Source organism: Marmota marmota, unplaced genomic scaffold (genome assembly GCF_001458135.2).
Source record: "Marmota marmota marmota unplaced genomic scaffold, marMar, whole genome shotgun sequence".
In the NCBI taxonomy this organism is placed as follows: domain Eukaryota; kingdom Metazoa; phylum Chordata; class Mammalia; order Rodentia; family Sciuridae; genus Marmota; species Marmota marmota.
In genome coordinates, this window is record NW_025999913.1 from 10918844 (window position 1) to 10931165 (window position 12322).

General features: G+C 45.6%; 1 long non-coding RNA gene across 3 annotated transcripts; it reads left to right on the forward strand.

Annotated features, from left to right (window-relative positions):
* The first annotated feature begins 2931 nt into the window (after positions 1 to 2931).
* LOC125615545 lies at positions 2932 to 8320 on the forward strand. 3 transcript variants are annotated; one of them, XR_007346153.1, is made up of 4 exons: positions 2932 to 3359; positions 5232 to 5341; positions 6112 to 6301; positions 8196 to 8320. It is a non-coding gene; the product is annotated as an uncharacterized LOC125615545 (long non-coding RNA). The 3 variants fall into 3 exon arrangements; XR_007346154.1 differs by having other exon boundaries at positions 2933 to 3359; positions 6112 to 6279; XR_007346155.1 differs by having other exon boundaries at positions 2933 to 3359; positions 6112 to 6255.
* Positions 8321 to 12322: the final 4002 nt, after the last annotated feature.

A 12322-nucleotide genomic window follows, 5' to 3' on the forward strand; every position in this document is an offset into this window, starting at 1 on the left:
GCATCAGCAGCTACAGTCCCCTGTGCTGATTTTCCAACTTCTCCCCACAAGCATGCACTAATTCACGCTTTAAAAACAAGTGAAGCGAAATATTCACATCACCTTAACATCACTGGGGACCCCAGGATGGTTTTCACTCCAGGGGACCTTCCTGATGGTCACAGCTGGGGGGAGGAGTGCCACTGGTAGTAGGTAGAGGTCATTTTGCGATGCACAACAAACACAGCCCCCCATAGCAGAGCACCACAGGCCCCAGTGCTAATCAGCCTGCAGTAGGCCTCAGAGGGCGGAAACTGAGCCTGTCTCTCCTCCTAGGGTTCTAAGTTGGACCAATGAAAGAAAGTCACTTCTTCACTTAGCAAAATAGCAACAGACCCAACTAGGGCATCAGGGAGTGCTTCCTCAGATCCTAAAAACCCCTCTAAGGTAAATAACTGTCCAGTTTTCACCCCTCTTTTAAGGGTGAGGCCTAAAGGAGTAAATAATTTGCCAAGGTCACACAGAGAGCAGATGACAGACCCAAGGTGACCTGTGTCAGGCAAGGAGGAGGTCTTGCCAACAATCACGCTTGGGTCCTGAACTTGCCACACGCAGATAGTGTCTTCTTTCTGCCCAGTTGCTGTGCAAACAATATCTCCCCTGTATTCTTTGACCTATGAATTCAAGGGGGAAAAGGGACAGGGAAAGGTGTTAAAGGAAACATAAACTTTGGCCAAGAAGTTTCATGCCAAATAGTGAAGGGCGATGTTTTATTTTGTAAAGAGAATTTCAAAACCGTGTTTCATTCAGGAGACTTGTGTACTGTCCTTTTAAAATTAATTAATCAATCATGTTTTTTGGTACACTAAGTATATTTCTTTTTTTTTTGGAAGTGGGAATTAAACTCAGGGGCACTTGGCCACTGAGTCACATCCCCAGCCCTATTTTGTATTTTATTTAGAGACAGGATCTCACTGAGTTGCTTAGGGCCTCACTGCTTCTGGGGCTACCTTTGAACACATGATCCTCCTGTCTCAGCCTCCCGAGCTGCTGGGATTACAGGCATGTGCCACCACACCCAGCAACTTTAAAAAAAAAAAATAGTTTTAAAGGTGTACTTTAAATATGAGGGAGAACAGCAGGCAGACCCAGGGCAGTTCACTGGCGAATTCTACAAAATATTTCAAGAAGAATTAACACTGATTGTATATAATCTTTCCAAGAAGTAGAATAGAAAGGAACACTTCCTAGTCCATTTCATGATGCTATTATTATTCCAATACCAAAACCAAATACAGGTGTAAAAAGAAAACTATGGCTGGGTTTTGTGGAACTCACCTGTAATCCCAGCAACTCAGAAGCTAAGGCAGGAGGATCGCAAGTTCAAGGCCAGCCTCAGCAATTTAGTTAGACCCTAAGTAACTTAGAGAAATCATGTCTCAAAATAAAAATGAAAAGGGCTGGGAGTGTAGCTCAGTGGTAAAGCACCCCTGAGTTCAATTCCCAGTACTAGAAAGAAAGAAAGAGAGAGAAGAAAGGAAAATTATGTTTTCCCTCATTTATCCCTAATTTATATAGATGCAAAGATGTTCTCTCTCTCTCTCTCTCTCTCTCTCTCTCTCTCTCTCTCTCTCTCTCTCTCTCGGTATCAGGTACTGAACCCAGGGGTGCTTAACACTAGCCACATTCTCAGCCCTTTTTATTCTTCTTCTGGGACAAGGTCTCACTAAATTGTTTAGGGCCTCCCTAAGTTGCTGAGGCTAGTTTTGAGCTCACAATCCTCCTGCCTTAGTCTCCTGAGCCGCTGGGATTACAGGCATGCACCACCATTCTTGAAATCACAGAATTATGAAAATGGAGAACGTGTTCATGGTTGCTGGGGTTCAAGAGGAAACAGGTGTGACTCTAAATAAGGGCAATCGGGGATTCTTGAGATGGTACCAACATTCTCCATCTTCACCATCAATGTCTCTCCTGGTTATGATGCTATTCAATAGTTTTGCAAGGTGTTACCACTGGGAGAAACTAGGCAGTAAGTACAGGGACCTCTGTATTGTTTCTTTTATTTAATTAATCATCACTTTATTTCCAAACTATATTCCAAGACAAGACAAAATAGGAATGAAATCATATTTACTAAGTCCTCTGTATTATTTCTTACAACTGCATGTGAATCTATAATGATCTCAAAATAAAAAGTTTTATTATTAAATATACATCTAGCCGGGCATACATGCCTGTAATCCCAGTGCTTGGGAGGCTGAGGCAGGAGAGTGGAAAGTTTGAGGACAGTGTTGGTAACTTAGTGAAATGTCATTTCAAAACAAAATTTTAAAAAAGGGCTGGACATGTAGCTCAGTGGTAGAGTGCCCCTGGGTTCAATCCCCAGTACCAAATATATATATATAATATACATAATATATATAATATACATAATATATAAAATATAAATTATATAAAATACTTTATACAAATATATATATTTAATGAGAGAGCGCCCATGTGTGTTGCTAGGAATTGAAGCCGGGGCTCATGCATGCTAAGCATGTGCTGTACCATGGAGCTTCCCTGCCGCCCCCCGCCCCCAGCCCTATATATATTTGGAGAGAGGAGGCATTCACCCTAAGTTATTTCCAGAGCCATGGTCTCACAGAAAGAGCAGCCCTTTGAGCTTTAGGAAAAGGTAAGAACGAAGGGCCAGAGAGGTAACTCCCCGTGAAGGCTAATCAGCACCCACTCACTGAAAAGAAGCACCTTTAAAGCAGGATGGGGTGACAAGCCACCCTCTGTCCTGAGGAGCAGGACTGCTGATCCTCATAAAACCAACTGTGGACATGGGAACTGTAATGGGAGAAGAGTGTGGCAACCGGGCGGGGGTGCCGTCAGGACTAACAAACCGAAAGCCAGGAGTTCCCCTGGGATCTCAGGAGCCTGAGGGCAGGACAGGGGTGTTCCCCAGCGGTGACCAGAGCAGAGCGCGGGCCAACACAAACACCCAGCCGCCGGCACCAGCTCCCACCGACGAGGCTGGCTCACTGGGCGGGCACCGCGGGGCCAAAACACACCCTCTGGGAAATCCAATTTCCTTCGCTGGGTTCTGTGTTCATCGGGTCGTTTCTGGTCTTGATTTGATTTCGGATGGTTTCCTCGCTGGAAGAGAAAGCCCTAGTGGGGCCCAGACCACGCAGTGATTCAGTTTTCTTCTTCCCTTAGGAACCTCCAGTGTGTGCTGGCGTTGGGTGTTTGCTCCAAATCATCTTCTCTCTCAGGCCCAACTGCATTTGCCCCCAGCAGGAAAGCAGTCCCCCTGAGCAATGGATTAAGCCAACAAACATTTATTAAGCGCCGGCTGTCTACTTGGAAGCAAGCAAGGACTGAAGGTAAGATGACCACTGAGATCTGACTTGTGTCCCAGTGAGTGTTAGTCCCCGGGTGCCACTGGACCCTGGGCTGCAGGACAGCTGACAGTGTGGCTCCAGAATCAGACCAATGGGTTCAAACCCTGGTTCCAACACTTCCTATCTGCATGACCTTGAGCAATGGAGCCAACCTCCCTGCCCTTCAACGTCCTCATCCACAAATAAGAAATGCCTTACCAGTGAGTTAATCCAAAGTAGAGTACAAGATCCATGGTGAGCATTTGTCAAATGAGAATTATTATTACTTTGATCATCATTCTCATAACCAAAATGTCTGGTTTTTCTTTTTCTTTTTCTTTTTTTTAAACAAATATACAGATATCATTTATTTGGTCCCTAAGTACAGTATATGCATTACTTCAGTTTTACACAATATCAGCTATAAGAAACATAAAACTGCAACAATACACAGAAACTAGTTTCCTGCTTTTGTATCCTGTTGTTAACCACTAGGCAGGTACGCCTGGGCTTGCAGGGTGGCGGATGAGCACTGTGCCCCTTGGATGACTTAACACTCCTCCAAAGCTGGTTTTGTGTATGTTTCAGATCAGGCCCGCCAGAACCGCCAGCCAAAATCCCTGAGTCACTCTGATGCTCTTTTTAGGTGACCTAGAGCAAACTGCTCATGAAAATACCCACTTCTCCACCCAGAGGTGTTCCCACCTGCCACTTTGGGCACACGGGATGTCTGACCTCGACAGTGTGCTCCTCACCCCTCACCCGGCAGTACCTACCAGCTCTGCACGCACCGAGGTGCAAACTCACTGGTTACACCAGGACATGACTCATCCCTCCATTCCCAAATTTTGTAGTGTTGGGGTGGGACCCAGGGCCTCGGCCACACTAGGCCACGCTAGCTACCCCACCACTGAGCTTCACTCCCAGCTCCTAGCATATTTCAAGCTGGTCATTGAGAAAAACTGCAGACCTCTGGCAGACACAGGAATAGCTCTGGAAAACTGCCCCTTTGTAGAAAAAGAAATTGGTGTCTATCTGTAGTAGCAACCAGAAGATACCTGCAGAGGCTTTTACGTCCTACAGCCAGCCCCCTTTCTGCCTGGGAAGATCTTGTCATAGGAAGAAGAGAACAGGTGGCAGTTACCTGGGAGACTTTGTATGCATAACCAAAGGACCTTCACTGACTACACCTCCGGCCCTCTGCTTTACCACAGAGGAGACATAAACCTTCAGGGTGCTCATTTTCATTCATGTGATGGCCTCATGCACAATAATGCAATTTTCTTCTTCTACTTCTTATTTATTTGTTTATTTTTGTAGTGGGTATTGAACCCAGGAGTGCTTTACCACTGGCTTATATCCCCATTTCTTTTTATTTTTTTGAGACAGTGTCTCACTAAATGGCCCAATCTGGCCTCCAATTTGTAATCCTCCTGCCTCAGCCTCCCAGATTATAGACATGTGTCACCATGCTCAGTCTGGCTCGCAGTCTATAAAACCATGAAGTCTCTGGGCTCCAGATCATTTTAGACACACACAGAAGAGCAGAAATGTTCTTTTTTTTTTTTAACATATTTCTTTTAGTTGTCAGTAGAAATTTATTTTTATTTATTTATATGTGGTGCTGAGAATCAAATCCAGTGCCTCACACATGCCAGGCAAGCACTCTACCACTGAGCCACAACCCCAGCCCCCTGTTTGGTTTAGTTTTAAATGGACACTTCATCTCACAGGCTCAGCTGCCCACCAGGAAGAGTCTCATTGGAAGGTTCGTTGCAGTGTAAACCTAGCCTCCAGCTCCTACCCCCCCCATCACCCACCCCAACCCACCTCCACCCCACGCCCCCCACACCCCCCTCTGCTTTTCCTTTTCAGGTGCTGGGACCCAACAGAGGGAGCCTGCCCTTCCCAGGGACCATGGGGCTCCCTGCAGCAGAAATGCACTGACATCTGCCTCTAGCCCTTGAGGTTCCAGAAAACCTGAGGTCCTTTATTGACCAAGACGTCCTGTCTCATACATTTGTATTTATTCTGCCTCTCAAAAGCCCCAGCAGCTGGACAGGAGTGGGGTGGGGGACATGGGGAGCATCCACATTTGTAACAAGTACCCCGCTACTAAAATCTAATCCTGATTAGGAGAAATACCCATGCAGCTTCCCAAGATAAGTGAAAAGTAACTTAAATCTGTCCGAAGACATGCATCTGTCTTTGTTTAGGTACTGGGGAGGGAACCCAGGACCTGGCGCATGCGCTCAACCTCTGAGCTGCACTCCCAGTTCTATTGATTTTATATTTTGAAACAGAGTCTCCCTAGACTGCCCTCAGAGTTGGAATTCTCCTGTCCCAGCCCTTCCAAGTGGCTGGGGTGACAGATGCACCACAGCACCCAGCAGTCTTCTTAAAAAAAAGGGGGGGGGAGGAAGGGGAGTGGGGGAATGTCAGAGAGAAAGAGCAAAACCTGTTTAAATCGTAGGCCTCCCCCTTTCCTGGGCGTCTGCCCCAGGATTTGCCCCTTGAGCTACTCTTTTCTTCTTAAGTAGCTCACAATTTCTAGAATAAAGCTATCGAGGCTTCCTTTACTTAGCAGCCTGGATGGGTTGAAAGAAACATAATCTTCCCAGAAGTTCAGGGGAAAGTTAGGTGTATACTGTCGGAACTCATGAAAGGTGCTGTGACATGCAGAGAGGAGAGTCTTGGAATCAAGGTCTCTCTGACCCACTGCCCACCTCCTCTGTCCATCCTTTGTGTCCTGCAGGCACAGGAAAGGAGTGATATGCCCTTATCGACCTGAACACTGGACCCACCAGAGATAACCTGTTACAAGTCAATTCATTCTCCAGGTCCATTCATTCTCCCTGCTAATCATTTACCACCCTCCACACTGAGCCTATGAAGAAGGGTGTGTATGCATCGACTGCAGAGGGTTGGTCGGCGATGACGCTCCTGTAATCCTCCCCAGTCCACTTGACACATTTGTGTGTCTTTTCTGCTGTGCATCTGTCTACTTAGTTCCAGTGACCCTCCAGAGGGGTCACAGAGGGGCAGGGGACGTTTTCCCTCAGCCCCTGCATTACTCCAGCGTTCATTCCACATATTAGGGGGAGCGGTGAGAGGCAGTTATCATCAGATGGCCATCTCCTGTCAACAGGACTACACGTTTGCCCTTGAACTTGACCAGCAACTCAAATAAGTTCTTATTTTATAAAAGGCAAGGAGATAGGTGTTTAAATGAGAAGGAAAAAAGAAAGAGGAAGAGGAGATGAAGAGATGAAAGGAGAGGAAAAGTCGGGGAGGAAAGGGGAGGAGTGTGTCTCCTGTTTCCTGAGGGAGGAGCCACCAGCAGCATTCACGAGGTCACATTTCCCCTGCTTTCTGGGGATCCCAGAACAAGGTCAAGGGCAGATGACATTGCACTTTTTCAAAACACCTTTCTGAGGACACCTCCTGCACTGTGTCGAAACAGATGAAGTTCTCTGCATGTAAATATTTTTCCCCAGCAATAGACAGATACCCCACCTTGGTATTCTTTAGGAGGGGTGCACATAAGATGGACCGAGTGATGGGTGGCTGCTAGCTTGGCGGTATCATTTTTATATCATGAGTGAGCACACATTTACATAATTCGGTTCAACAAATACTGATTGAATAACATGCATTATATAAATATGTATCAATACACAGGAGGACCAAATGAAGGAAAGGTGGTCAGAATCCTCGGTATGTAGGAGCCGCCTCGATTCCTGCAGTACAGTTGGGCTGCCCAACTTTGGGAACAGGTGTCATTTCAGTACCATCATATTATTCACCCAGCCCTCCCTGGGTCCATCCCTGATGCCCCAGCACAGTGGGTAAATAAAATCTGTGCTCAGGCATTAAGTCAGCATGAATCACATGCCACTGAAAAGACACATAAGATACAGGAACTGCATCTTTATTTCCAAACATGTGTGTCATGAGAGACCCCTAAAGAGATTACAGAAACCAGGCGAAAATGTTAGTTTTTTGTTTTACTTTGTTGTTCTGTGTTTGTTTGCTTGTTGTTGTTTTGGGGGAGATTTGGGGGGTTTTTTAGATTTTTTGTTTTGTTTTTATACTGGGGATCGAACCCAGGAGTGCTTGTAAGTGAACTACATTCCCCACCCTTTTTTAATTTCAGACAAGCAGGAGGATTCCCAAGTTCAAGGCCAGCATGGATAATTTAACAATACACTGTCTCAAATTTTAAATAATAATAATAATAAAGGGCTAGGAATGTGGCTCAATGGTAGGGTGCCCATGAGTTCAATCCTTAGCATCACAAAGAAATTTTGTTGAAATTTTGTAGAAATAGATATAGTTTTACAAGCACAGAATGAATTTAATACATGTATGATTATTCTCATAGGAGGTTGGTGGTGACAATATTCTTTTCTAGTTCTGGAGATCAAACCCAGCACCTCACATATGCTAGGTTAGCACTCTACCACTGAGCTAGCTACATCCCCAGACTTGGTAAAAATAATTTTGAATTATTCTGTTTTCCCTAACACTCCCCATTAATGGACACTGACTCTTAACTTTTATTAAATAAAATTTGGAGAAGGCTATTGTTTAGGACTGAGCTCGCCATTAGGCCCAACAGGCCGAACCAACATGGAGACAATATGCTGGAGTTCTACATGACCAAGTCCAAACTGAGTTGTTTATCTGACCTTCCAAGAAATCGGGAGAGAGATAAGAGTTAGATTCCCAAACAAGCCATATCTAGCCAATGAGACAGGGAGGTCCCCTCCGCTTTAACCTTCAGGAAGAAAATGACTACAAAATGGACAATCTGTGGGTTGTTTCTGCTTTCTTTAGCCCGCTGTTGTCTACAAAGCCAACCCCTGGGCTCAGCTCATCAGAACACCCACCCTGTTCCATGGAATGAAGTGTTGCCCAATTCTGGAATCAAAAATAAAGCCAATGAAGATCCTTAAATCAAACTTGTTGCAGTTTTGTCTTTTGACGCTTCTCAGAAATCCAAGTTCATGCATCCTAGGCTATAAGCTCTCCCAGCGCAGAGGGGATTTCTCTTTACCGACAGAGTCTGGTACATAACAGGAGCTCAATAAATGCTTGTGGCCTGAATAAATGGCTCCATTTCTTGTCGACATGGGACTGACTGGAGGGAGAAAGTTAATGAGAAGGGCCCAGATGAATGGCAGCCAGGCTGAGGGGAGCTCTTTGCTCATCTCCCTGGTACGCTAACTTTCTGACAAGTCTCTAAAGAGGGCTACAGGGCCCCAAGGCAATCCTCTGAGCATCACACCCACGGAGAACACTGACCCATAACCTGGGCTAAAGGACAACCCCTGGGTTCTAGCCTCACATAAAAATAAATAAAATAAAGGTACTGTGTCCAGCTATAACTAAAAAATAATTAAGGAAAAAAAAAAAAGAATACAGAAGCCTGGGTCAGGTCACTGCCGCAAAAGCTGGAGACTGTCATTCTGTGACTCGGGCATCTTTTTCCATATTCCTTATCAGCCCTGAAAGCCAGGGCCATTACGGCATTACATCATGATGGGCGCATTACAATTTCCTAGATTACATCTTATCTGACATTAGTTACATTTTAGGGTTGTTGCTTCCTGGCACTTTAATTTCATAAGTAAGCTATCTCCGGATCACAGAGGGGGACGCGTTCCAGCCACTTCCATCCGTTCCCCGAGCCTCATTTCCAGAAACTACCATTTCCTTCCCCGGGCTTAGATTTTCAAGGTGTGCTATCTGCCAGTTCCTCGGCCTTCTCTCCATTAACTCTAATAGGTAATGATAATGTTCTTTACCTCAATTATTTTGTTTTCTATTTCTGGCGCTTGGCATGACAGCAGTGACAGGCAGACTCTCACGGAGTCAAGCGGGCAGCCCCATAGCCAAGTGCACTTACAGCAGAAGGGTCATCGAGAGCCGAAGGAATTTTTCTTATTGTTATTAGTCTTAAGTACAGGGATTAGATATCGGAGAAAGAAACATCAAAGATGTGACTCGGCAACATTACCATATAATCCTCAAGGTTAACAAGCATAAAGAGGAAAGAACGCGTGCTCACAAAATGGAATAACTGACCCTCATTTTTTATCCTGCCACTGATGAGTGAAGGAAAACCTTGGATGGAGTCGATGAGGAGTGGATGGGCACTTCAATCACGGTCTGTTTGACTTTCCTCCACTACTAGATGGTGGGCTGTGGCCCAGCAAGAAGGGAGGGAGGTGGGGACTTAGCTCAGTTCAGAGAATTCTCAGAAAATCCACCCCTGGGCTGGGGTTGCAGCTCAGAGGTGGAGCGCTCCCCTGGCATGAGCGAGGCCCTGGATTCCACCCCCAGCATTCCCATGCACAAAAGTCAAATACTGTGACGTCACCAGGCCTGCAGTCCCAGCTACTCCAGAGGCCGAGGCAGAAGAATCGTGAATCTGAGGCCAGCCCCGGTGACATAGTCACAATGAGACCCTGTCTCAAAAATTTAAAAATTAATAAATAAATAAGGCTGGGGTTGTGGCTCAGTGGTAGAGCGCTTGCCTAGCATGTGTGAGGCACTGGTTTCAATTCACAGAACCATATATAAATAAATAAAATAAAGGTCCATTGATAATGTTTAAAAAGTATTTAAAAAAAAAAAAACACTCCTATGTTACTTTGCTTTTTGTTACTGTAATAAATACCTGAGATAAAACAACATGATAAGAGAAAAGGTTTGTTTCCAGCTCTCAGAGTTCTGGAGGTTTCAGTCCATGATGGATTGGCCCCTTTGCTGGGGTGTGGTGGCAAGGCAGCACACCATGGGGAGCGCAGGGTGGAACAAGCTGTTCACCTTGTAGCCAGAGCACAGGAGAGAAAAAGAGGAGGAGACTGGGGTCCCACAATCCCCCATGAGGGCACATCCTGAATGATTAGAAGACCTCCCACTAGGACCCACCTCTTAGATCCACAACCTCCGGATCTCGCCATGGGCCATTCTCTAAATCATAGCAACTCCCTTATAGCACATAGCCAAAGACAAAGGAAAAAAGAAGGAAGCTAGGGAATGAAGAAATTGAGATTATTAAAATTGAGTTTTAGCCAGGCATGGTGGTACACACCTGTAATCCCAGCCACTTGAGAGATTGAGGTAGAAAGATTGCAAGTTCAAGGCCAGCCTGGGCAACTTAGTGAGAATCTATCTCAAAATTTAAAAAATTTAAAAAGGATGGGCATGTACCTCAGTGTTAGAACACCCCTGGATTCAATGGTTCAATCCCCAGGGCTATAAAAAGAGAGAGAGAGAGAGTTTTAAGGCATAGTTGTGTTAAATCTCTTCCAGGGGCAAACAAGCATCGTATTAGAAGTACTTTCTGCAGAACTATCTTTCTAGTCCTCTGCCTTTATTTCTGTCATGATTCTATTGGCCCCAAATTTACGTCAACTGTTTGCAGTAGACTGCATCAAACTTACGGCTTTTTTTCTGTATAGATAAAGAGGAAGATGTGTTCATTCCCATGTACTACAAAAAAATGGACGCTTTCCATGGAATTTTTTTTCTGAATTTATTTGCAAATCAAGCCCTGCGGGAAAATACAGTCATGGGTTAAACGTACGGAGTATGCATTCTGTGTGTTAGCTGTTGGTAGTAAAGTAGTGGTGTTAGACTTTATTATTCAATGTCCCCAAATTTTGATGGCTGAATTTAGATAAAGGGATTGAACGCTCAAAGCATAACAAAAATAAAATAAAATAACATTGGCTTAAAAAAAAAAAAGTGCTCCAAACATGCACAGTCTAATGAGGCTAATATGAAGAGATTTTTGAGAGGGCAGATGTAGGGTATGATTGTGACCTCAGATGACCTGGCAGCACTGAGGATCTGGCTAACATGGGGGAAGCCATGATTTTTTTTCCCACAATATTGGGGATAGAACCCAGGACTTGGCGCATGCTAGGCAAGTATTTCACCACATCCCCAACACTTTTTATTTTTTCTTTTGAGACAGGATTACACTAAGTTGCCCAGGCTGACCTTGAACTTGTGATCCTCCTGCCTCAGCCTCCCATGTAACTGGGATTTCAGGTGCACACCACCAGGCACAGTTTCCTGGGACCATGAATACAAGGTAACTCTTGACCCCCACCTTATGTGTTGTTTGCACTGGACGTCTGTCCCCAACTCCTTGTGTCCGCCCCGGCCCCCACCCGCATCCATATGAGAGAGACTAGAATACTAAGTTGCATTTCTCAGATCCTCACAACAGGATCAGGGGTGTTCTGAAAGCTCTACCAGTGAGATGCCCTCGTGTGACATGGGAAAGGTGGAGGGAAGCGGAGGCCGTCTTCTTTGGGAGCCTGGACAGTGGACAAGCAAACTCATATCCAGGGTTTGTAGCACTTCCCACCATCTGGACATCAGCTTGCTGCTGTGAGGCAGGGTGGACATGGAAACTCAGGTAGTGGTTCCTTCCAGCTGAATTCCAAGTGTGACCCGGAGCCCGAAAGTCCAGGCTGGGGGTGTGGCTCAGCGGTGCCGTGCTCCTTCAGCATGTGCAACACACACTCACACACACACACACATCTTGCCTAAAGTCCAGTGGTGTCCTGGCTTCCACTGCTTCACAACCTCACAACTTTATATCTAACTCCTGCATTAAGTTCCCAATGCTGGAACTCCCTAGAATGGCTTCTGATTCCTGCATCCAACCCTGATGAATACGTGTGTGCCTTTGAGTGCCAAAACAGAGTAGCCCTGAGCAGTGGGACTGACCGGGAGGGGGACTTTAGAGGGCTAATGTAACAGAAAGGAAAAGGGGGGGGACGGGGAGTGGCCAGCACTCCACCCGCTGTCCTGTGAATGCCCGTGGGGGTGTAAGAGGCACAAAGACACTAAGCAGAGTTATTTCCTCTTCTGTTCTCTTTTAATCATTCAGGGAGCGATTGCTGGGCTGGGGTTTGATTTCTTTAACATCTTTCTAATAC